Source organism: Pinus tabuliformis, chromosome 8 (genome assembly GCF_031772625.1).
Source record: "Pinus tabuliformis cultivar Carrire ecotype Pingquan chromosome 8, CPIR1, whole genome shotgun sequence".
Taxonomy (NCBI): Eukaryota; Viridiplantae; Streptophyta; class Pinopsida; order Pinales; family Pinaceae; genus Pinus; species Pinus tabuliformis.
This window is the reverse complement of record NC_142294.1, coordinates 1,272,938,143-1,272,964,571: the sequence shown is the minus strand read 5'-3', so window position 1 is coordinate 1,272,964,571 and position 26,429 is coordinate 1,272,938,143. Positions and strand designations below refer to the sequence as shown.

Sequence of the window (26,429 nt, the reverse complement as noted above, 5' to 3'; positions counted from 1 at the left end):
GAGTTGACTTTGATCAGCAAGAGAGGTCGAGTTCCTCTCTCCTTTGACCGAGCTATTTTGGAGAAGTTTGACCAAACTTTGACTATTGTTGACTTTCTGGTTAGGGTTGATTTGACTATTGTTGACTAAAAGCATAATTGGAGATTTGACAGGGTTGTTTTGGACAGTGATTTGGCAAGTCAATTTTGACTTTGATTTTGTATTATTGTACTCTCCCTCTCTCTCTATTGAACATTTTATATTTATAATAAGAAGAATTGATTAAGGAATTTCCCCATCTTGGGGTTTTTCCCTAGCATTAGCCAAATAATGGCGTTCTCTTGTCTTGGTTTTTGTCTTCTACATTTATTGTTTATGTTCTATCTACAATTACTGTTAATGTGATTAATGGTTCATGTGATTGTTATTGGAAAATAAGTGGAAATTACCATTGAGATAATAAAAAGACATTGAAGTAATTGTTGCAAGCATAGAACATACCATTGTTATCTAAAAATAACATGGGATCAGAGAACAAATGAAGACAAAGTCCAAGCAAGAGAAAGAAAAGGAATCACTAAGAGACCTGTTGAACAAATATTATGGGTCAAGTCTCCATGGCCTCTACATCTTACTTCAAGTCTAAGAACAAGCTCAATGACAAATCTGACAATCATGCATGGAAGATGACTTTGGCCCTGACTTTGGAGGAGCATGAACTATTGCACTATGTGCAAGGAAAAGTGGTGGAGCCACCTTCATATGCACTTGTTGCTGCAAAAACGAAGTATAGAAGAGGTGAGGTCAAAGCAAAGAAAATTTTGATTGACTCCATTCAAAAGCATTTGGTTGCCTATATTTCTGATTTGGGAACTTCTAAGGAAATATATGATAAGTTGGTTAGCATGTTCAAAGTGAACAATGGAAATCAAATTCTCTTTCTCAAGAACAAGTTGAAGGATATCAAGATGGATAAAGGGGAATCCATCCAATCCTACTTCATGAGAATAACTCAAATCAAGAATGATTTGCTATCTATTAGAGAAGTCATTACTGACAGGGAGCTCACTCTCATTTCTCTTGGAGGTCTTTCAAGACCATGGGATGTATTTGTCACGACTATTCTCAACAATGACAAGATCCTTGGTTTCGATGAGTTATTGGCTAGATGCACTCAAGAAGAGACGAGGATGATGGAGAGAGATAAGTCCTCCAATGGAAATGATCCTACTTCTTTCTCCGCTCATGCAAAAAGGTAATATGATGTTGGTCCAAGGAGATAGGGTCAAGAATCTAAGAAGGGGTTCAAAGGAGGAAGAAAAGAAAGATGCTACAATTGTAACAGGTTTGGCCACTATGCTAGAGAGTGCCCTCACAAAAAGAATCCTCAAAGGGATGATGATAACAACAACAACAATTACAAAAGCAATGGCAATCAAAGGAACAACATGTTCAACAAAAAAGGAAAGATAAATGCTCCAACTGCTCGGAATGGAAATGGTCGACCTCCCAAAAAGACAAGAAATGCCAGGTATCATGAAAGTAATGTTGTAGAAAAACAAGATGAGTTCTATCTTATTTCTGCTCTATCTACTGCCTGTCCTTCGAATACTTTGGATCACTGGTTGATTGATAGTGGCACCTCAAGGCACTTTAGTGGATACAAGGAGGCCCTTTCAAATTTAGTTGAGAAGAAAACTAATTTAAAGATCATACTTGGAGATAATGCCACCCAGCCTGTGAAAGGGATAGGTATTGTCACTCTACACTTGAATCAAGGTCAAACCATTCATCTACGAGATATGTTGTATGTGCTTAATTTGAAGAAGAACCTAGTGTCTATTTCTGCTATGGAAGACAAAGGCTTCAAGGTAGCATTCAGTGAAAGAAAGGTACATATTTGGCATAGAAACCCTAAAGATGAATTTACTCTTAGATTTAGGGTTGATGGTCTATATCAAGTTGGTGGAGGTCCTTTGGGAGCTTTAGCGAGTGATACTTCTCTTCAATGTGAATTATGGCACCGAAGGTTTTCCCACTTACATTACAAAGCCTTACCTGGGGTAAGGAACATGGTCACAGGGACGCCCGACTTTAATATGAACCATGAAGGAGTTTGTCAGGGTTGTGCAGCTGTGAAACGTACAAAGGGACCATTCCCTTCTAGTAAAAGCAAGACAATCGATATTCTTCAACTGGTCCATTCTAACCTTTCTGGTGCCCTGCCTGTAACCTCATTGGGAGGATACATATACTATGCAATATTTGTGTATAACTACTCATGCAAAACATGGATCTATTTCTTGAAGAGGAAGGATGAAGTGTTCAAGTGGTTTCGTTCTTTCAAAGCATTGGTGGAGAATCAAACAGGGAAGAAAATCAAAATGTTGAGGACCAACAATGGAATTGAATATGAATCAAACGAATTCAATGACTTTTTCATAGAGGCTAACATTAAGAGGGAGACAACCATTCCATACACTCCTGAGCATAATGGTGTTGCTAAAAGGAAGAACTGAACAATCACGAAAGCTACCCGTGCCATGATTTATGATCAAGGTCTATCGAAATTCTTATCGGGAGAAGCTGCCAACATTGTCATATATGTTCAAAATAGGAGCCCACATCAAGCCTTGGATTTCAAGACACCCGAGGAAGTCTTCATTGGTAAGAAACCTGATGTTTCTCATTTTAGAATCTTTGGTTGTCTGGTATATATTCATGTGCCTAAAGAGAAAAGGAATAAATTGGAAGCTTCTAGGAAGAAAGGTATATTTGTCAACTACAACAAAAACTCAAAGACAAGAATATATGTACTTGGTCAAAGAGGTGTGGAAGTAAGCCGAGATGTTACCTTTGATGAAGACACTGCCCTCAGGGAAAGCCAAAGATCTCCCCATCTCAAGGAAGGACAATGATGATGTTGCTGAAAAACAAGACGAACCTCCGATTGATGAGCCTATGCCCGATGTTGATGGACCGATGGATCCTATTGATCCACCTCCTAGTGATTCCTCTACCTCAAGGAAAATACCATTATGGCTCAAAGATACTCTCGAAGATGCTGAGAAACATACTGCTCCGTGAGGGACATTTCGCGAAAGTAAGAAGTCGAACATGTATCAAGGATACTTAGCTACCATGAGTACTATTGTTCAAGTTGAACCATGCATGTTCGAAGAAGCCGTAAAGCACCAAGTATGGAAAGATGTTATAAATAAGGAATATGAATCAATCATGAAGAATGATGCCTCGGACGTTGTGCCTATACCTAAGGACAAGTCCATGGTCACCTCAAAATGGCTTTACAAAATTAAACATGGAGTTGATGGAAGTGCTGAAAAATATAAGGCCAAGTTCGTAGCTTGTGGCTTCTCTCAAAATGAAGGAGTGGACTATCACGAAATATTTGCACCAATTGCTCGATATACCACTACCCAATCCATTATTGCTCTCGCTGCCAACCAAGGTTAGAGCCTAAATCAAATGGACATCAAGATTGCATTCTTGCATGGCTCACTTAAGGAGAAAGTCTACCTGGAACAACCGCAGGGGTTTGAAGTACAAGATCGAAGGACACATGTTTGTCAGATGTAGAAAGCCCTCTATGGGTTGAAGCAAGCCCCTAGGGCTTGGTTCGAAAGAATTGACAATTATCTTGTGAAGTTGGGGTTTACTAGAAGCTATGTTGATCCAAACCTATACTTCAAGGTTGAAAAGGACATGCCTCTTATTTTGGTCCATTATGTTGATGATCTCTTTTTGACTGGTGCGGACCCTCTCATTTATCAATGCAAGAGGGAGTTGACTTCCGAGTTCGAGATGGACCTAGCACTGATGCATTACTTCCTAGGCCTTGAGGTCTGGCAAAAGCCAAGCGAGATTTTCCTTTTTCAAGGAAAATACATTGTGAAGTTGTTAGAAAGATGTGGGATGGTGGATTGCAAGTATGTGACTACTCCGATGGAATTAAACTTCAAGAAGCTCTATGGAAGCGCTGCTAGGCCCGAATTGGCAAACCCTTTTGAATACAAACAACTTGTGGGGGCCCTGATGTTCATGGTAAACTCCCAACCGGACATATGCTTCGTTGTAAATACTTTGAGTCGAACCTCATCACATACATTGGGTTGCAGCAAAGAATCTCTTAAGATATCTTCGTGGCACTATCAACTATTGGTTGAGATACACAGCAAGGATTTTGAGGCTACATGGATATTCTAATGCTGACTGGGTTGGCAATGTGGTGGATAGAAAGAGCATGTCAAGATGTTGCTTCTCATTAGGATCTGCTTCGATTTCTTGGATGAGGAGGAAGTGGAAATTGGTTTCTCTAAGCACCGTCAAGGCCAAATATATTGCAGCTAATATGCTTGTTATGAAGTTGTTTGGTTAAGGAAGCTTTTCAGTGAGTTATTCAAGCACGTTCTGGATACCACCGTTATCTATTGCAACAATCAAAGTGGGATTCGCCTTTCAGAGAATCTTGTGTTCCACAACAGCTCCAAGCATATTGATATCAAGTACCACTTTATTCGGGATATGGTATAACGAGAAGCAATAAGGCTACAACACATCAGGATTGATGAGCAAGTTGCTGACATCCTCATGAAGCCCTTGGGGAAGGTCAAGTTCTTAACCTTCCGGGAGAGACTTGGAGTCGTGGAAGGACCCTCCCATGAGGGTCTCGCTTGAATTGGACATTGAGCTCTAGGAGCTCCTAGGACCCTAGGGTACTTCTTGAAGCTATGAGCGAACATAGGGTGAGTGGTTCACCTTCCCCTGTGATACCCCATGATGATATATGAGAGCATAGGGTGAGTGGTTCACCTTCCCCTGTGATACCCCATGATGATATATAAGAGCATAGGGTGAGTGGTTCACCTTCCACTATGATGGTTGACATGTCTATAGGGTGAGTGGTTCACTTTCTCCTGAGGATGCCCAAGCATACATCCTACCCATGTAGTCTGGGACTCTTGGGAAGTACCTCTTATTTGGAAAATGAGTTGGGAAAAGAGGATAGGGACCATAGCACTACAGATGGATGCATCGTGTACTCTCGTACTCCCTATGTCTAGGATGCATGATGTTCAACAACTTGATCTGGGATCAATTCTAATTGGGGTTCTAGCCCTGGTTATGTGGACTGACTTTTGTCAGTGGAGAGTGGCAAGGTCTTGTAACTCACTCTCGATCAATTCTTCTTATTATCTATATCAATGTTCAACAAAGGTGAGACGAGATGCAAAGATTGTTCATGATGACAGGATGACATGATGATGGATGGAATGGCAAGTGGAAGTATCCCTAGTTGAGAGGGAGTGTTAAAATTGGCAACTAGGGCTAGAATTCATTTTGGACCACTCATTTGATGGAGATAATTATTGCATTGAATTCCTCTTTTGGAGAGGACCAAAATCGACTAGAAGATCACTAAATTTGGATAAGGAGAAATGTGTTTTAAAGTGAAGCCCACAAATGTGCAAATCGTCAAGGTCGGTCACACCATCATGTAGGCTCATGAAACCCAAGAGACACGTCTTTTGACCCACATCGACTCATATAAATAAGAGTGTCCTCCAACCTCATTTGGCATCCCATCAACTCAACATGTCTTCTCTCTCCTCATTCCATTGGTTCTTACAGCTCAATAACTGCAGGCTTCTCTCACACATACAAAGGAGAAGGAGGGAAAAAATCACAAGGCCAAAAGTCTGAAGTTGTCTACAACTTTGACCAGCGTTGACCAGTGTTGACTTTGACTTTCTGGGCTGAAATTTAGTTCGAACTTCTAGGCATCTTTTTGTTTGGGCAGGCTGCAACATTTGGCAAAGAAATAGAGGATTTTTGGGCTATTTGACCAGCGTTGACCGCAAGTTTGACCGCAACAAAAAGTGTAGACTTTGACCAAGTTTGACCGACTATTTTGGGATTGTTTTGAGTTGTCTTGGTCTCGTCGTTTGGGTCTTAGATTTCTCATATGATCTGATTCTATAAGAAGGGAAGAATTTTCTAGGTATTTCCCTGGCTTGGAGCCTACATCTTATGTTCATTGTCTTTATGTGATCTTCATAATGTTGAAAAATGTAACTAGGTTCGATCTTCATAAATGGCATATGTAATTATGATTTTATGTAATTGATGTAAAGAAGAAAATAAAATTATTTGTAATGCTTGACTCATGGGTTTCATGATCAAGGAATTTTATTTTAGTTAAGGCTCCCATTGTGAGCCTTTAGGGTTGGTCATCAAGTCATAGAGTCTAAGGAGTCATTGTCATGTATTAAAGACATGTTACACATTGTAAAAGGTTATTTTGATTACCCTCCAAGACCTTGTCACAAGCTCATCTTCATGTCGACCTAAGGATGCTTCCAGAATGACAAGTCGGCTTACCTATATCACAAGTCGACTTATTTTGATGGACGAAATATTATATATAGGGCAGCTCGGGCTCCATTTGTGGACAAGCAATTCAATCAAGTAAGTCTACAATAAGAAGTGCGAAGATCCCTACGAAAGGAGCTTCATAACCAACAAAGAGAAGAAACGAAGAGCAAAGATTTTGTTGTTGTTTATGGGTATGTTTTAGGACTAATACCTCCACACGTGCAAAGGAAGGAAAAATTGACTACTGCAGAAAAGGTCGAAGTCCAAGAAGCCAAATCAAGGAAGAAGATAAGTCAAGAATGCAAGCTGAATTGATGTAGAAGAAGTCTCCATCCTAAGCGAAGGGATCAAGGGTACGAAGTTGATATAAATACTTCCCACGTGTTGCAATTAGGGTTTCTAAGGAAACTGAGAATTGCAAGTCTGAAACAAGAGGCCAAAAATCTGAAGTATAGTCGAGTTCCAAAGGAAAGCAAGCAGTTTGACTAGTGTTGACTTGGTCAAGAAGGAGAAGCTAGAAAGAAGGGTTTGTGACTTGGTCATGGAAAGGGTGTGTCAAGGGCCTTGGTCTTGGGCTTGGTATTCGTCAATTGAAGTCTCTATAAGAAGAAGAATTTGTTTGGGTTTTCCTCTCAAGTTGGAGAGGTTTTGGCCCTAGCTAATCGCCTACATTTTGTCTCTCTTATCTCTTTATTGTTTATGCATTGGTAGTTGTTTGATGAAGAAGAACGCAATAATAATCTAAGAAAAGAGAATATCCTAATCTAAAGAACTAAAATGCATTCACAAGTAGTTATCATAGGAAGAGAAATCTCCTAATACCAATGCCCTAAATTTCTCAACATGGTATCAGAGCTAAGGTGACAAAGTCAAGGAAGGGCATCTTATCAAGGGACACTAGACATCAAAGCAAATCTAAGAAGATCATCTTGGACTCAAGATCTACAAAGAAGTATCAAAACCCTACATCGAAGAAGAACTCTACACTAGAAGAAGCCTTGTGATCCTCAAAAGACCACAAAGACCTACTCAAGTTAAAGAGATCTACAAATCTTGAAGACTATTCATCCAAGAGAAGCAAGATCTAGGATGTTGTCATCATCTTCAACAGTTCTAAGGCAACTTCCTCTCATTGAAGCAAGGACCTTACCATTGAAGAAGATCATCCACGAAGCATCAAGACATCATTAAGTAGTCATCATTATCAACAAAGACATCACCATCAAAGGATCTAAAGTGATCTCCCTCTTTGTGGGGTCAAGGATCATTCTAGAAGAGAACTACCTTCATCAAGGAGAAGCTCTCTATTAACTATATCATCATCAAAATTCAAGGAGGCAACAAGTGGAAGAAGCATCTTCACAAGTAATTATATTTATGCAATGTTCCACCAAGTCTCCGGGACGGGGAGACGCGGGTGCGGGGAGACGCACAAAGGGGACGTGTGGGAGAACCCTGAAATTTTAGGGAAATTTAGGGGAGACGGGGAGACGTCGAGGTATATATAATATAATTTTTAATTATATATATTATAAATTTATATATATGTATATAATTTTGAAATTTTCATGTTCATATTCATTGTTCAATAATGCTAATTCATCAAGATTCAATACCATAAGATTCAATAATAAAATTCAATATGAAATTCAAATATTCAAATACAATGTACATTGATCCATATCAATTATCATTCATCAATCATCATTCTATAATTTACATTGAAAACCAAAATAATAACTGAAACTAACATATATTCCAAACAGTTGTTTCTATATGATTAAATCAAAAAGTTATAAATAAATTAACTTCTAATATATCTGACCAACCTCTGCTATTTCGCTTTGGTTTTCACTAAAAGAATGACGATAGATGAACCACATACCTGTAATCTTACAATGCTCTTAATTTGTTCACGGTCTAGAGGTTGGAAAACAATATACTCATCAATGCGATTCATGAACTCAGGGCGGAATGTCGTTTGAGCCACTTCCATAACCCTGTTCTTCATTCTCTCATACAGTTCCTCTTTTGAGCCAGGTTCATCATCAAGCCTACTTAGAATGTACTGAGAACCAATGTTTGAAGTCATAATAATGACAGTGTTGGTGAAGCTTACAGTTCGACCCTGAGAATCAGTGACCCTTCCGTCATCTAAAATCTGAAGTAGAATATTGAAGGCATCTGTATGTGCCTTCTCAATTTCATCAAACAGAATAACTGCATAAGGCCTTCTACGTATAGACTCAGTCAACTGTCCCCCTTCTTCATAACCCACATACCCTGGTGGTGCTCCAATCAGCCTTGAAACTGCATGCTTCTCCATGTATTCACTCATGTCAATCCTCACTAGAGCTTCATCAGTATTAAATAAATAGGATGCAAGAGCCTTAGCTAATTCTGTTTTGCCAACACCTGTTGGGCAACGACTGCTAAGTGCTAACAGCAAGACGCTGCGTGGAGAAGAGTGAGGATGCGTTGAAGCTCTCGTGGGCGCAGTGAAAGCAGATGGAAGAAAAAAATGCGTTGAGGTAAGAGCATAATGAATGGCGGCAGAATGAAAACTTGAAAAATGGAGTTAACCCTAACTTGTTCATGTAATTTTTTATTTGTAATTGTTAATTTAGTTTATTTTTATTTTTTATGTTTTTTTAATAAATTAATTTTCATTTTTTTTTTAATTTTTTTTTTGTTTATAAAGGGTAATTAGACAAAAATGAAAGGGGGACGCCCAGAAGAACCCCATTTTCGGGGGGACGTCCAGAAGAACCCCATTTTTGGGGGGGACGCCCATAAGTACCCCTTTCGGGGAGTCGAGTCTCCCACATTGGGGAAACGCACCCCCTTGCATCTCCCCGAGTCTCCCCAAAAGGGGGACGTGGGGAAACGCACCCCCGAGAGTCTCCCCGTCCCGGGTGCGTGGGGTGCGCGCACCCCACCTTGGGGGACGCGTCCCCATGGAACACTGTATTTATGTCTGAATCTGTCAAAATGTATTTTTGCAAGGAAAGCAACAAATTGGTTGGGGCTTCAAACTATCTTGCATGGAAGAAGAGGAAAGATCTAAATCTCATTGAAAATGAGGTTATGGATCATGTCAAAGGATCTATCACAAAACCAGCGAAAGAAGATGCTCAAGAACTTGCAAAGTTTATGAAAGGGGAAGTGAGGGCTCAAAGAATTCTCATAGAATCCATCAAGGATCCCCTCATTCCATATGTATCTAAACTCGACACCTCAAAAGAAATATATGACAAATTGGTAGAGTTGTTTTCTGTAAGCACTGCAAGAGAAGTTATCTCTCTAAGGCAAGAACTCTACAAGCTAAAGATATCAAAAGAAGAAGGGATAGCCTCATACTTTATGAGGATATTTGAAACAAGGGATCAACTTCAAGATCTGGGAGAAATAAGAGAAGACCACTGTAGTACTAAATGCACTACCAGAGGAATGGGGTAACTTCAAGAATTTATGGGACAAAAGAAGCTACTCCATTCTAGGATCTATGGTCTCTATGAAAAATTGAAGAAACCAAATTGAAGGCAAAAACTGATGTAGGATCCAGTGAGAAAAATCAAGCATATGTTGCTATGGCAAAGAGAAGAGGAAAGTCTGGGAAATTTGGTCCTTAGAAAAAGAAGAAGAACTTGGCTAAGGTTCAATGTTATGGATGTCAAGAATATGGGCATTACAAAAGAGATTGTCCTAAGCTCAAGAAGGACAATAACAAAAGAGGTAGAGAAGAAGCCCATATCACCGAAGAAGTGGAGGAACTTAAAAAGAAGAAGTCCAAGAAAGAGGAAGTAAATGATCTCTACTATGATTGAGAGAGTCTTCCTCACCTAGATATTTTCAAGTTCCTGTTTGCTAGTTTTCTATTGTAAGATATGGCTATCATGAGTCATTAAAGAAAATGATAGGATGCATCATGGCACCATAAAAGCATTAAAAGCAAGAGCTCGTGACATCATCATAGAGAAGCATGAAAGATGGTTGAAATAGAAATCTATGGAAGGATATAGCTCTTGATAACCTCAATAAAAGCATAAGTGGCACTTATGAGAAAAGGAAGAAAAGGTCATCTAGCACAAAGCTCATCATACATCAGTCAAGAGGGAACATTTGCTAAATGAGGATACTCAAGATCCTCTATTGGAATCTTCATCGGAAGAATCACCAATCTAAAGAAAGCAAGGGTTTCATCAAGAATTCCATCTTCATGGAATTCATGGGATGATGGTATGATGACAAAAGAGGAGAAGCAGATCAAGGGATTGAAGTTCTTTCAATTAAGGAAGTTGTTGAAGGAAGTCTAGAAGACCTAAAAGAAAAATGAGGTATGCATGCTTGTATTTGATATTGTAGAGTCACGTCATATGGTTGCAAGTAACATGCTCTATTTCGAGAGCATGATCAAAAGAAAGGATCTCCTCCCTTGGAAGAATGCAGGAAGGCATGGGTCACACAATGTCTAGATAAAATCAACATAATATGTCCTCATATGAAATATGAGGTGGTTAACAAAATTGGAGGAACTATGACTGAAAGTTCTTAGAAGGAAATGTGTGAAGAAAGAAAGGAAGAGATCATGAAATATGCAACTATGGAAAAGGCAATCAACATCTAAGGACTAAGATATTTGACTAGGATATCTCCATGAAAGATATGAAGACTTTGATGAAGTCTGAAAAAAGAAAGAGACCCTTGACAGTATATATCTTTTGGAGATGTGTCAATGTGTATGCAGGATGCTGATGCGAACTAGAAGATGTCATGATGAAAGACCATCACAAAGGTAATTTTGATTTAATGTTCATTCCTTTTTTTAATGATATCTGGATGGGCTTATGTAGGGCTGCAAAGGGAAGATCTATGGATATCTTCCACCATTGATATCCATGTAGTAGGATGTCACACATTGTTTAGATAAAATCAACATAATATGTCCTCATATGAAATATGAGGTGGTTGACAAAATTGGAGGAACTATGACTGGAAGTTCTTAGAAGGAAATGTGTGAAGAAAGAAAGGAAGAGATCATGAAATATGCAACTATGGAAAAGGCAATCAACATCTGAGGACTAAGAGATTTGACTAAGATATCTCCATGAAATATATGAAGACTTTGATGAAGTCTGAAAAAGAAAGAGACCCTTGACAGTATATATCTTTTGGAGATGTGTCAATGTGTATGCAGGATGTTGATGTGAACTAGAAGATGTCATGATGAAAGACCATCACAAAGGTAATTTTGATTTAATGTTCATTCCTTTTTTTTAATGATATCTGGATGGGCTTATGTAGGGCTGCCAAGGGAAGATCTATGGATATCTTCCACCATTGATGTCCATGTAGTAGGATGAAAGATCCTTAAGGAAACATGGCATGAAGAAGGCAGCATGGCATGAAGGAAGGCCAGATAGGAACTGATGGATCACTTTCCGATGAAAGGAATAATGACATGACTGACTCATGGATGAAAGTGATGGATGGTTTGTGCCCTACAAAGAAGTCCCAAAACATGAAGACTCCTGAATAAAGAAAAGAAGTTCATGACATCATGAGGAGGAGTTCTTCAAGCAACTGGTTGTCCCATCATCTCCACCTAAAGAGTTGTTGTAGGTCCCTAATTAAGAGGGAGCTTGGTAACAAATTTCTAACTTCGTAGAAACTTAGAATCAAATTCCTAAGACAAGAGGGAGCTTAGGTACATTCTTTCCGTAGAAATGAATACATTCCTTCACTAGAATAGATATGTCCTCCCTAGTTAAGAGGGAGAGATAGACACAGCGTTCTTGTCTTCACATGGGAAGACAAAATGGAGGATTGGGTAAACATCTGGCATCCGATGCTCTTTGAGGATGAGTTAGGGCATCCAAGGTAAGAATAGTCGTAGAGGACCGATATTCTTTGAGGACTAGGAATCCAAGATAAGAATAGTCCTGGTGGAACATACTCTAAGAGAACCCAGGTGGGGTATGTTCCAAGAGAGGCAATGATGAGGGTGTTTATACATCATTGGTCTCATCAGCATTGAGCTCCGATCTTGTGGAGACATAGAGTGGTTAGTCAAGGCCTTGCTATGTGACAATGTTGGATGGTATGATGATATACAGATGAGTTACCAATCCAACACTTCTTATGAGAATTCTTCAAATTGAGAATGTCTAAGTACCTTGTATGGATTATGAATACCTCCCTAGTTAAGAGGGAGTGTTGGAAAATGTAACTACATTCGGTCTTCATAAATGACATATGTAATTGATGTAAAGAAGAAAATAAAATTATTTGTAATCCTAGACTCATGGGTTTCATGATAAAGGAATTTTGTTTTAGTTAAGGCTCCCATTGTGAGCCTTTAACATTGGTCATTGAGTCATAGAGTCTAAGGAGTCATTGTCATGTATTAAAGACATGTTACACATTGTAAAAGGTTATTTTGCAATGTTGCGAACATCGGCATCGAGATAAAATTGGCAAGGGTCGAAAAACCAAAAAATCATAAAAATCGGGAAAATATCGGTAAAAAATCAGCAAACATCGGCAAAATTAAGATACCATAAAAATATTTTTAAAAATCAGCAAACATTGGCTAGGCCAAAAAATCGTGATTTCGAGATAAAATCTGGATGTTATCGAGATGTTCGCAACACTATTATTTTGATTACCCTCCAAGACCTTGTCACAAGCTCATCTTCATGTCGGCCTAAGGATGCTTCCAGAATGACAAGTCGGCTTATTTTGATGGATGAAATACTATATATAGAGTAGCTTAGCGTCCATTTGTGGACAAGTAATTCGGTCAATTCTATAATAAGAAGTGCGAAGATCACTAAGAAAGGAGCCTGATAACCAGCGAAGAGAAGAAAACGAAAAGCAATGATTTTGTTGTTGTTCATGGGTCTATTTTAGGGCTAATACCTCCACACGTGCGAAGGAAGGAAGAACTATCTACTGCAAAATAAGTTCGAAGGTCTTGTTGTTGTCCAAGAAGCTGAATCAAGGAAGAAGATAAGTCAAGAATGCAAGCCAAATTGATGTAGAAGAAGTCTCCATCCTAAGTGGAGGGATCAAGGGTACGAAGTTGATAGAAATACGTCCACGTGTTGCAATTAGGGTTTCTAAGGAAACCAAGAATTGCGGGTTTGAAACAAGAAGCTGAAAATCTGAAGAATAGCCGAGCTCCAAAGGAGAGCAAGCAGTTTGACTAGTGTTGACTTGGTCACGAAGAAGAAGCCAGAAAGAAGGGTTTGTGACTTGGTCTTGGAAAAGGTGTGTCAATGGTCTTGGCCTTGGCCTTGGTATTCGTCAATTGAAGTCTCTATAAGAAGAAGAATTCATTTGGGTTTTCCTCTCAAGTTGGAGAGGTTTTGGCCTTGGTTGATCGCCTACATTCCATGTCTCTTGTCTCTTTATTGTTTATGCATTGGTAGTTGTTTGATGAAGAAGAACACAATAATAATCTAAGAAAAGAGAAGATCCTAATCTAAAGAAGTAAAAAGCATTCACAAGCAGTTATCATAGGAAGAGAAATCTCCCAATACCATTACCCTAGATTTCTCAACACATAATTTATGGTTTTGGTAATTGTTTGATTAATAGAACTTAATAAAGTAATAAGAAGCCAACATAACTTCACAAGCAATTATCAAGTAAAGAGAAATCACCCTAACTGTTGCCCCTATAGATTTCTCATAAAATCAACACTCCTTAGCGAGAGAGGCATTCTCCTTGGCTGCAACAGATTTCCCCTTAGTTGAAATTTCTCCTCCACAAGAAAAGTTCATGAGCTTGTTATGTTGTGCATGTCTATAAATAACTCCTTCCTAGAGTAGGCAATGTAACTCCTCACATGCACGTCTATAGATTACTCCATCCTAGAGTAGGCAATGTGAGTATCATGGGCCATTCACCCTTGGACGAATCAGCATGGCCAGCCAAGTCCTTTTGGCTTCTCAAGTGAATTTCATCTATCTCCTCTAGTCAAATCAGCATGACCCAACCAAATCCTTCTAGATTCTCAGGAGAAGATCGTCTATCTCCTCTAGTCAAATCATCATGACCAAACCAAGTCCTTCTGGCTTCTCAGGAGAAGATTTTCCCTTGGACCATTCACCCCTAGCCAAATCAGCATGACCCATCCAAAATCCTTTATGGATTCTCAGGTGAATTACATCAATCTCCTCTAGTCAAATTAGCATGACCTGGCCAAAGTCCTTTATGCTTCTTAATAGAAGATATGTCCTATCTACAATTGCCCTGGGCCATTCGCCTCTGGTCAAATGACCCAACTAAGTCTTTTTGGCTTCTCAAATGAATGTATCTATCTCCACTAGTCAAATCAGCATGACCATCCAAGTCCTTCTAACATTTCAGAAGATGGTCTGGCTGATACTGCAAATACATCGACACTCCCTCTCAACAAGGAAGACATTTTGCATCATGCCAAGCTTGTCTCTGAAGCATACAAACTTCGCTCTAAACAAAGGCTTGGTGAGAATGTCTGCAATCTGCTCGTCTGTGGATATGTATTGGAGCTTCACTACTCCTATGTCTCGGATGATGTGACTTGATCAAATAGTCCTACAAGAAGCTTTTGAAGCCACATTGTTTCACGACTTGCAACATTGGCTACAATATACTTCGCCTTTAATGTACTAAGTGCAAAAGAAGTCTGCATCTTACTAAACTTGGACATCATAGTCGATCCCAAGTTGAAGCAGCACTGGGATGTGCTCTTTTTGTCGTTTGCACTCTCGGCCCAATCTGAATCTATATATCCCTGCATCCTCAATTCACCACCTGAGGCATATCTCAAACCATACACAATTGTACCGCTCATGTACCTCAACACATGCTTTGCTACAACCCAATGTATCTACTTCGACTACACTATATACTAGCTTAGGGTGTTCTCAGCAAAGCAAATATTCGGCCTGATGTTAACCAGGTACATCAAGGATTCAATCAATTGCTTGTACATCGTGGGATCCATGATATCTGAATCTGAAGCAGAAGCACTCAGCGTTTTCAAATTAAAACAATAGGAGTAGCCATGGACTTGCAGTCCATCATACCAAGTCTCTTCAAAAGCTAGACAATATACTTTCTCTGTCCGAGGAAGATCTCATCAAGTCCCTGCCACACCTCCAATCCTAAGAAATAATGCATCAAGCAAAGATCCTTCATCTCAAATTCCAAGGTCAACTCCCTCTGACACTAAAGCAGGTCTTCCTATGGTAATCCAGGTTGCTCCCTATATCATAGAAGCAAAACTGTTGAGAATTCAATAGGGCAATGTATATGTTAATTCTCTTAACTTGATAATTGTTTCTGTTACCTATTTACTTATTAGATTTGATCTTTCTTATTCCAATATGTGATATATCAAACAGCTACCAAAAGAGTAAGAACAATGACACAGTATATAGGCTACAAGCTAGGGCCAAAACCCCTCCTCTCGAGGGGAAAACCCGAAAATTTCTTCTTATCTTTCAATTGATGAATACCATGACCTAATCTCAGACAAATACCCTCCAAGATCAAGTCTTTCACGGCCTCCTACTAAAATATCTTCGACCTCCCAGTAGATCTAAAATTTTGCTCCCCGACAACTACTGCTACTCCTCTAGGAGACTTCGATCTCCCTCTAACTGCCTTCCCCTTGACCTCGCTTTCCTTTACTTGAGTCCTAGGGCTAGTAAGATGCCCTAAGAGACCTTTGCTTGCCTTCCTTCTCTCTTGCTTCAAAAATCGAACCTCAGACTAGTCCAGTGCAGAAACCCTAACTTCGCACTTCCAGAAGAATGTAGAGAGACCCAAACACTTCGACTTTCTTCGTTCTTTTCTTCTTCGCACCTCTTTCTTTGACCTCTTTCTTCTACCTTCTTCGTATAAGAGATGAGAGAATGAATGATCCAAATGGAGGATGAATTCCTCTTATATATAGGCTCCTTCAAGGGTGGGTGTGGCTCTTGATGTAGGTCAACTTGATAGCTCATTAGGTCGACTTGATCTTGGAGGTATTTCGACACTTTCAAGACAAAATAAATTTTCTTTTACAATTTACAATGTGCCCATAGGGTCTTTCATATATGACAATGACTCTTGTACCTAGGACAAACCCTAGAAGCACTCAATGGGTGCTTGACCTATAAAATAAAAGAGATGAGAGAATGAATGATCCAAATGGAGGACGAGTTCCTCTTATATATAGGCTCCTTCAAGGGAGGGCGTGGCTCTTCATGTAGGTCGACTTGACAGCTCATTAGGTCGACTTGATCTTGGAGGTATTTTGACACTTTCAAGACAAAATAAATTTTCTTTTACAATTTACAATGTGCCCATAGGGTCTTTCACATATGACAATGAATCTTGTAACTAGGACAAACCCTAGAAGCACTTAATGGGTGCTTGACCTATAAAATAAAATAACTTGGGCATGAAACCCATGCTTCAATAATAATAATAATTTCTTTTTCATTTTATATTTACAAGAATATGTTTCATACTAATGAAGGCCGAACCTAGTTACACATTTTTCAACACTCCCTCTTAACTAGGGAGGTATTCATTAGAGGTACATGGTCATTCTCAATCCGAATAGATCTCATAAGAAGAGTCGGATTGGTAACCCATTTGTCTAGCATCATAATAACCAACATTGGTCATATAGCAAGGCCTTGACTAACAACTCTATCACTCCACAAGATCATAGCACAATGCTGGCAAGACCAATGATGTTTATACACCATCATCATTGTCTCCCCAAGGTACATACCCCACCCGGGTGTTCACAAAGTATGACCTCCCATTGGACTATTCTTATCTTGGGTAGCTAATCCTCAAAGAATATCGGTCCACGACTACTCTTATCTTGAATGCCCTACCACATTCTCAAAGAGTATCAAACGCCAGATGGTTACCCAATCCTCCATTCTTTATTCCTAAGTGAAGACAAGAATGTTGTGTCTATCTCTCCCTCTCAATTCAAGAGGACAAACCCACCAAACCAAGTTTGTCCCTTAAGTATACAAGCTTCTTCTTTGGAAGTGACTTCATCAATATGTCAGCTACTTGCTCATCAGTGCAGATATATTGTAGCTGCACCACACCATTTTGTACTAGCTCTCGTATATAGTGATACTTGTTGTTGATATGCTTTGTCTTCCCATGAAATATTGGGTCCTCAGACAAACGAATACAACTCGTGTTATCACAACGTATCATTGTCGGGTTCATCGGTCCTTCAAATAAGTCAAATAGCAGCTTCCTTAACCAAACTGCTTCTCAGCTAACTTCGCATGCTGCAACATATTCGGCTTCAGCACTACTCAAAGCAACGATGTTTTGTTTTCTGCTCATCCATGAGACCATAGATGATCCCAAACTGAAACATCCTCTTGTAGTGCTTCTTCCATCTTGTTCACTGCCTCCCCAGTCGGAATCTGTATAACCAGTTAATTGAACATCATTCCTTCTATCATATTTTAGGCAGTAGTTGATGGTTCCTTGTAGATATCTCAAAATATGTTTTGTTGCTATCCAATGATCATGCTTCGACTCCACTTGGAATTGACTGAGTACATTTATTGCAAAACATATGTTTGGTCGAGTATTCACCAAGTACATTAATGAGCCAATCAATTGTCTATATCAGGAGGGACCCATAAGGCTTGATTTGGAACTTCTTAGTCTTTTCAAATTTGTGATCATCGGAAGTGGTCATAGCTTTACAGTCCATCATGTCGAACTTCTTTAGTATCTCGATCACATACTTTCCTTGATCTAAATATTAGGTTCCTGTCAAACTTCTAGTCCCAGATAGTAATGCATCAGCCCAAGATCCTTCATGTCAAATTTTGCTGCCAATTGCTTCTTACATTCTTCAATTCGACCTTCTATACATGTCAAGAGAATATCATCTAAATACAGAAGAATAATTACAGGTTCATTGTTTACAACCTTAATATAGAGGTTTGAGTCAGCAGAACTTTTTGTGAAGCCTCACCTCTAAAGGTATGCATCCATTCTAGCATATCATGCCCTTGGTGCTTGCTTGAGGCCATATAATGCTTTCTTTAATCTGCAAACATATGCCTTTCTATCTTTGATTTCAAATCCCAAGGGTTGTTCTATGTAGACTTCTTCATCTATAGTGCCATTTAGAAACGCAGTCTTGACATCCATTTGGTGGATGTTCCATCCCATTGATGTTGCCAGAGAGACTAGTGATCGAATCATTGTATATATTGTTGTTGGAGCAAATGTTTCTTCAAAGTCGATGTCTTCTAGTTGACAGAACCCTCTTGCAACAAATCTTGCTTTATATTTGGAAGTACCTACAGATTTGTCTTCAGGCCTAGGTACGATCTCCCAAACTCCATTCTTCATTACAGATTGAAGGCATCCTTCCACTCTCGATGTTCTACAGCCTCTTCAAAGGTGGATGGTTCTGCTTCTATTAATTTAGTCATGTATGCAACATACCCAGAATATCTCTTGGGTCTTTTACTTTCTCCAAATGATCCTTGAGTTGCCCCATGACCTTCTACATCAAGTAGAGTAGACTTCAACTAGTTAGGTCTTTTCCTTGTTTCTTGAATGACCGCGGTTGAACAGGTTCACTAGGTCCTTCTTCCTCATGGTGAAATCCTTATCCTCCCTTGTCAACTTCTTCCTCAAATATAGGAAGCTCTTCGTCATCATAATCTATAGAAAGTTCTTTTGATTTCTTGAATGATATGCTTTCATCAAATATGACATCACGACTAACTTCAATGTGATGTCCATCTTTCATATAGATTCTATAGGCTTTCGATGAGTTACTATACCCAACAAATATACCTTTAACACCAGAAGGATCCAGCTTCTTTCTTTTGTCCTTTGGTATATGAATATACACAAGACATCCAAAGATTCGGAGATGATTGAAAGACGGCTTCTTCCCAGTGAACACTTCTCCTAGAGTCTTGTTTAGAGGTCTGTGAGGACATTGATTTTGTATGGAGACTACTGTCTTTGTTGCCTCACCCCACAGAAACTTAAGTAGATCTTGATCGTGTATCATTTCTTTTACACTTTCTTCAATGGATCTATTCTTTCTTTCTGCAACTCCATTTTGTTCAAGATTGTATGGAACTATCAGCTCCCTCTTAATCCCATATTCGTTACAGAATGCTATAATCGCTTTGGATGTATATTCTCCTTCATTATCAGATCTCAGTATCTTGATTACTCTTTCTGTAAGGTTCTCCACTTCGGCTTTGAATTCTTCAAATTTAGTAAATACTTCATCCTTGGTTTTCATTAAGTAAACCCAGATCTTTCTTGAGTGATCATCTATGAGTGTGACATAATAAAGATGTCCTCCAAGTGATTTTGGAGTCATAGGGCCACACACATCGAAGTGAATGAGATCAAAAATTTCTTTTGATAGTGAAGCACTGCTTCCAAATGGTTTCTTGGTATTCTTTCCCAATGCAGCTCCTTTGCAGACCCCTTCATGATCTCCTTTAGATTTGGTATGCCATCTACTATGCAATTTAGAGTCAGAAGTATTTTGAAATGTAGATGACCAAACTTTCAGTACCAAAGTTCACATGGACTAATCTCTGTATGAACTAGGGCATGGTTCATAGGAGATATTAACCTGTAGAGCCTTCCTTCTCAAATACCAATGACTTTTGCTTGTTCTATCCTTGAGCCTTTTGCCCATACAACTACTTTACCATCAATGAAGGCTACTCTATCTCCTTTATCTTCTAAGATTGAAATAGAAAGTAGATTTTTGCGCAAACCTGGAACAAACAAAATGTTCTTGAGGTGGATGTTGCTTCCATCTTCGAGCCTTATAGATGATGATCCAATGCCTTTCACTAGATAGATTTTGTTGTCTACAAGTTCCATAGAGTATGCAGATTTTCCTTTTGACAAGGTCTTCAATTGGTGGGAGTGACGAGTCATGTGCCTTGATGCACTGCTATCAATCACCCAGATGTCTTCGTCTTGGAATGTCCCAGAGAGAGCCGAGAAGAGTCCCTCATCCCTCTCTTTGAGTGATACCTTCTTTGAAGAGAATATGAGACTCCATACTTCCTTGATACCTTTCTTGAGATGGCTTGCAATCTTTTTGATGATCTTCTTCATTGTAGAAGAGATCTCCATGATGCCCTTAGAGAACCAAAGCTCTGATTCCATGTTGAGAATTCATTAAGGCAATGTATATGTTAATTCTCTTAACTTGATAATCGTTTGTGTTACCTTTTTACTTATTAGATTTGATCTTTTCTTATTCCAATATGTGATATATCAAACAACTACCCAAACAGTAAGAACAATGACACAGTATATAGGCTGCAAGCCAGGGCCAAAACCCCTCCTCTTGAGGGAAAAACACGAAAACCTCTTCTTATCTTTCAATTGACGAATACCATGACCTAGACTCAAACAAATACCCTCCAAGATTAAGTCTTTCGCGGCCTCCTGCTGAAATATCTTCGACCTCCCAGTAGATCTGAAATTCTGCTCCCCAACAACTGTTGCAACTCCTCTAGGAGACTTCAATCTCCCTCTAACTGCCTTCATCTTGACCTTGCTTGCCTTTACTTGAGTCCTACAGCTAGTAAGATGCCTTAAGTGACCTTCGCTTGCCTTCCTTCTCTCTTGCTTCAAAAATCGAACCTCAGACTCGTCCAGCGTAGAAACCCTAACTTCGCACTTCAAGAAGAATGTAGAGAGACCCAAACACTTCGACTTTCTTCGTTCTTTTCTTCATACCTCCTTCTTCGACCTATTTCTTCTGCCTTCTTCATATAAGAGATGAGAGAATGAATGATCCAAATGGAGGACGAGTTCCTCTTATATATAGGCTCCTTCAAGGGTGGACGTGGCTCTTCATGTAAGCCAACTTGACAGCTCATTAGGTCGACTTGATCTTGGAGGTATTTTGACACTTTCAAGACAAAATAAATTTTCTTTTACAATTTCCAATGTGCCCATAGGGTCTTTCATATATAACAATGACTCTTATACCTCGGACAAACCCTAGAAGCACTCAATGGGTGCTTAACCTATAAAATAAAAGAACTTGAGCATGAAATCCATGCTTCAATAATAATAATAATTTCTTTTTCATTTTATATTTTAAAAAAAACATTTCATACTAATGAAGACCAAACCTAGTTACACATGTTTTAACAAAATCCTCTTACTACTGCTGCTCCCTTTGTCACGTAAGCAAGTCCTTCTGCCATTGTTACTCTCTCTGTCACATAAGCAAGTCCTTTTGTTGTCTGACATGGTCCCTTCAAAGAAGGCATACTGCTCCTAGAGACCTTTTGTCTCTGAGCATCTTGACAATCTCAACCCATGACATCCTCTTAGAAGGCTACCCCTTCCACACTTCCTAATTTTCTGCTCCCTCGGAATTGGAAGCTCTTCCGATCATCTAGCACGATCCTGGATGTCCTAACAATTTGTACAATCCTCCTTCTTTAACACCAATCACTCTTGTTGAGTCTATGCTCAAGTCTTTAGGTCATACAAGAACTTGACCATCTGGCAACTGGAGCAAAAAAATATCCTCGTAGTCCACTCCCTCTTTTTGGGAGAACCCTCTTGCCACAACTTTGCTTTGTACTTCTCGATGCTGCCATCTGTTGCATGAATAATGTACCTATTCTTCCTTTCTACAAACTCCATTCAGGAGGCCATAGAAGAAAAATCATAACCAAGAAAAATACAAGGACAAGAGGTTGACCAAAAAATAATAATAATAATAATTAAGGAAGAAAATATGAAGTACTTATCTCTTGATTAAGGAAGAAACTGCTAAGGATTGTCAACTCCCTCTAACAAATCTGTAAGAGAAACTTGGAAACTTGTCATGTGCCTAGAGGCACAACTGCCCACAAACATTACTGGTAGTAGATCCTAAAGGAAGAATTCCTTTGACTTCTTTTGAGGTGGATGCTCATCCTCGTCCTCAACATCAATTGCTGATGCATGTTGCTTTCCTTTCCTTTTTCTTGTATGAACTGTAAGGGTTGGGGTTTCTTCATTCTGTAGATTCATCGAGCTATCTAGCCACACCAAAGGCTCAACAACAAGCTAGCATCAACACCAAGTCATTCCACATGCTATCAAGGAGATAAACCAAGTATACATCACACAAACTCCACTTGCATCCAGCACTCCAAGTCTTGCTCTAGGGTTTCATCCCACAAACCCTAAGACTTTCTCATCCAAGACTTCAATACAAGTCGTAACCTCCAAGTCTTCTCTAGGGTTTACAAACCCTAAGTCTTCCAACTCTTGTACCACACAAGCATAAAGACTCCAAGACGAATACATCAATATTAAAAGCACATACTTTAATACAGGTGTTATGATAGGCTCTCTTCTCGCTTTATATAAAAGTAGGTGAGGGAGGCTTTCTCCTCAGCTCCCTCTGGCTCTGGAGTAACTTCCTTCTGAAGATTTGTAACACTGTCTTCCATTCTGAGACTTGGCACCAATTGACAAGAAATCAAAATCTAGTCAAGTTGTTGAACACTTGTCTCTTAGGCTGACTTCAATGGTTGCTCTTTCAATAAAGCTCTAATACCATGTTGAATTTTCTACAAGAGACACAGTAGAACCAATTTTTTGATCTTATAATTATTACCTAATGATCTTCAAACAAATTATCTCATGCTGGTGATAAAATTGAGCAATTATACACAAAATATCTCAATTGTAAATGCAGTGGAAACAATAAAGATCATAAAGAGACAGCCATGCACAATAAAGACAGTATTTTTACCCTGGGAAACCCAAATTTGGGAGAAAACCCACCAACTTTTCTTAGGAGAAATTCTTCAGCAAGGTTTACAAATCAATAATTTGTCTAGAAATTTGTGTCAATACCCAAGTCAAAATGCAAGACAAATCTAGTCAAACTCCAGCGAGTCAAGGTTGGTCAAACTGTCCACAATAGTCAAAAGTCAATGTTGGTCAAATTGCCCAAAATCTACGATCAAACCAGCCTGGTTAAACTCAGACCAGTTGTCAACTCTACAATCAAATTCGACCCTATAGCTCCTGTGGTTGATTGTGGTCAAATTCAGCCTCATGCAGCTTGGTCAACTGTGGTCATACTTGACCTCTCGCAGCATCATCAACTACAGTCAAACTCGACCTCTTGCAACTCGGCCCAAAACAGACATCCTGCAACTCAATCAAATGTGGTCAAACTAACCTCATGCAACTCGGCCAAACTCCAGTCAACTCAGCCTATTTCTGTCAAATGTGCAGCTACTATAGGAGAGAGAAGATGTGATGAATGAATTGAGCAAATATGAAGTGTCACATCATGTGTAACAGTGTATACATTGATGAATGGAGGTGGCTCTGATGGCGGCATCCATGGTGGTTCAGGGGCCCAACAGCCCTGGGCCTGACGGTTTGGGTATCCCTCTCGGCTCGTCTGACCTCTAACTGTCTACCCTTCTCAACCTTCTGCGCTCTCAACCTCCCACCTCGCGGTTACCTGGGTTACTACGGCTCTTCACCTAGCGGTTACCTGGTTTACTGCGGCCCTTCACCTAGCGGTTACCTGGTTTCCTCACCGTCCCATTTTTCACCTCGACAACAGTAACTTCCACCGACCGTTTACTGTCGGTTACTATGGAGCTGGACGAGGTAGACTATGAGGAGGACCCTCATCCCCAGGAGGTCATTTGGTCTCACCATCGCTCCGTGTCGGGTTCTGGTCCTTTCGCTGCAACCCTACGACCTCTGTTAGCTGCACCCTCCGTCCAGGCACGCCCAGGTCCATCAGCGCCACATCCCCCGCCCTCGGTTAACATCGACGACGCCCCTGGTCTGGACTGTCCCCCTCTATCCTCGGCTACCCTAAACCTACTTGGAACCTGCCTCCAGCCCTCGCCCACCTTCGACGCTCCCATACCCTAGCTCCCCCACATATCCGCTCCATAATGCACCCCGTCCACCTCTCACATCCATCCGTCCGGGCCTTCCTCCCTCAATAACCCTGCTCTCTCCAATGCAACCCTAAACCCTGGTGGCCCAAACCCTAACACCCCCATTCGCTCTGGCTGCTTCAGTTCCCCGATACCCAACCCTAAATCTACCCCTTCCACTCCCCAGACTGTAAATCAGGGTTGTCGAGGACTCCTCAAGGATTATCCGACTGCTCGTCACTCGGACAAGCCCAAGAAAGGCAGGTGCCTCAAATCAGTGGATAAGGACATTAACCTAGCACTGGGCGAAGACATTTCGATGGGTGAAGTTGCAGAGACTGCAAAGAAGGTACTGGTTGGCCGTGTTCGTGGCAGAAATTACTCAGTTGAACGTCTTCGTCTATGGACCACCGAGATCTGGGGCTCCCTGCTCAAAGAACTGCCCATCATCCGGGTGTTGGCTCAAGGGTGGTTTGCCCTGCGCTTCCACAGGGAGGAATATACAAACTGGATTTTATCCCGGTTTTGGCACATTGAATTTGCACCAATCCTGCTAAAGAGATGGGATCCACTTTTCGACCCCGAGAGGGAACAACTGGGAGCTGGGCCAATCTGGGTCCGCTTGTCGGGCCTTCCGATGCAATTCTAGACCCCTGTGGTATTCAAGCGCATTGGAGACGCTCTGGGCACATACCTGGAACACGATCAATCCTTTGAGAAGACTGGAATCATGACAATGGTTTGTATCTTGGTACATTTGGACACAAGGGAGGGGCTGGAGGAAAAGATAACCCTCCATTGGAGACATTTCTCACGTCATCAAAACCTCGACTATGAAGGTGTTCCATTTCGATGTAGAAGATGCCATAAGGTCGGCCACCTCTACAAGGACTGTCCTCTACTCACTCCTACACAGGCTACTACAAGGGGAACGAAGCATCGTCAGTCAGAAGACCCGATTGTGGACGAGCAGCCCACAAGTCTGGATCATTCAAAGGTTGCGGATGGAGTCACTGCTCAGCAAACCAGTGCTCCACAAATACCACCTATATCCCCTCCACTGACTCGATCCCGGTCTGTTGCAGAGGCTGCTCCTACATCGGGTACTGCTTCTAATCCCTTTCCCTCTGCACTGTTTTTTAATAATTTAAATGTCTCTCTGGCTCATTCTGCATCCATCTATAGCATGGTTACCCCCATCAATTGTGCACTTGAACCCCTCTCCCCTATTTTCTCCACCACCCCGCCGACTGTCCATGGACAGAATCATCTTCACCATCCCCCACATTCCCCTACTGCCTTGGGCTCGCACTCCTACAACCTCTGTTCCCATCAACTGACGAACCCTAACCTGTTGGGTCTGGGCATCCCTCCCCCCTCCATTGAGCTCAAACCCTCCCGGGGCAGACCTTCAAAGATATCCAAAGCCATCAAATCTGTGGGGGCAGATGTGGCCCAGGGGCACCAGAACACCATTGAAAGGGCACTTAGAGCACCTGACACCCTTGACTCTGTTCCCTGATGAAGTGGCTTTCATACAACTGTAGGGGTTTGGCCAGCCCCTCAAAAAAATTGGCCCTCAAGCGACTTTTGAACTGTGTACCCTGTGACATGATACTACTTCAGGAAACCCTAGGTCCATCTGAGCAGATTGTTAGGACCCTTCAAGCCATCCTGCCCAGCTGGCACCTCCAAGCTCTGGATGTGGCAGGAAGATCTGGGGGCCTAGCCATTGGGATAAACCCTCTATCAATCAAGGTGATTTCATCATGGGGAGGTCAGGGGTTCCTGGGTATGGACATTTTCTCGGCAGAATTGGGCAAACAGCTTCGTATTATTAATATCTATGCCCCTAATCAAAACAGACTGGCCTTCTGGCAAACATTTCTGGAAAATCCCATGATCAGTCATTCTACTATTCTAGGGGGTGACCTAAATTTCTCCATCGGACATGAGGAATCCTGGGGGCACCACTCACAGCTAGACCCCCTCTCAGATCAGCTGAGCACCCTCTTGGAACAATATGGCCTCATAGATGTCCCTATGAACAAGAAGATGCCAACATGGCATAACAGACGGACTAGAGAAGCAGCT

At 40.6% G+C, this 26,429-nt stretch overlaps 1 protein-coding gene and 1 pseudogene across 1 annotated transcript in view; both read right to left on the bottom strand.

The window, feature by feature from the left end:
• Window positions 1–26,429, bottom strand: part of LOC149240034 (single-stranded DNA-binding protein, mitochondrial-like) — a 308,565-nt gene that overhangs the window by 188,986 nt on the left and 93,150 nt on the right. The window lies entirely within an intron of this gene.
• Window positions 7,835–8,790, bottom strand: LOC149240035 (chaperone protein ClpB3, chloroplastic pseudogene; annotated as a pseudogene).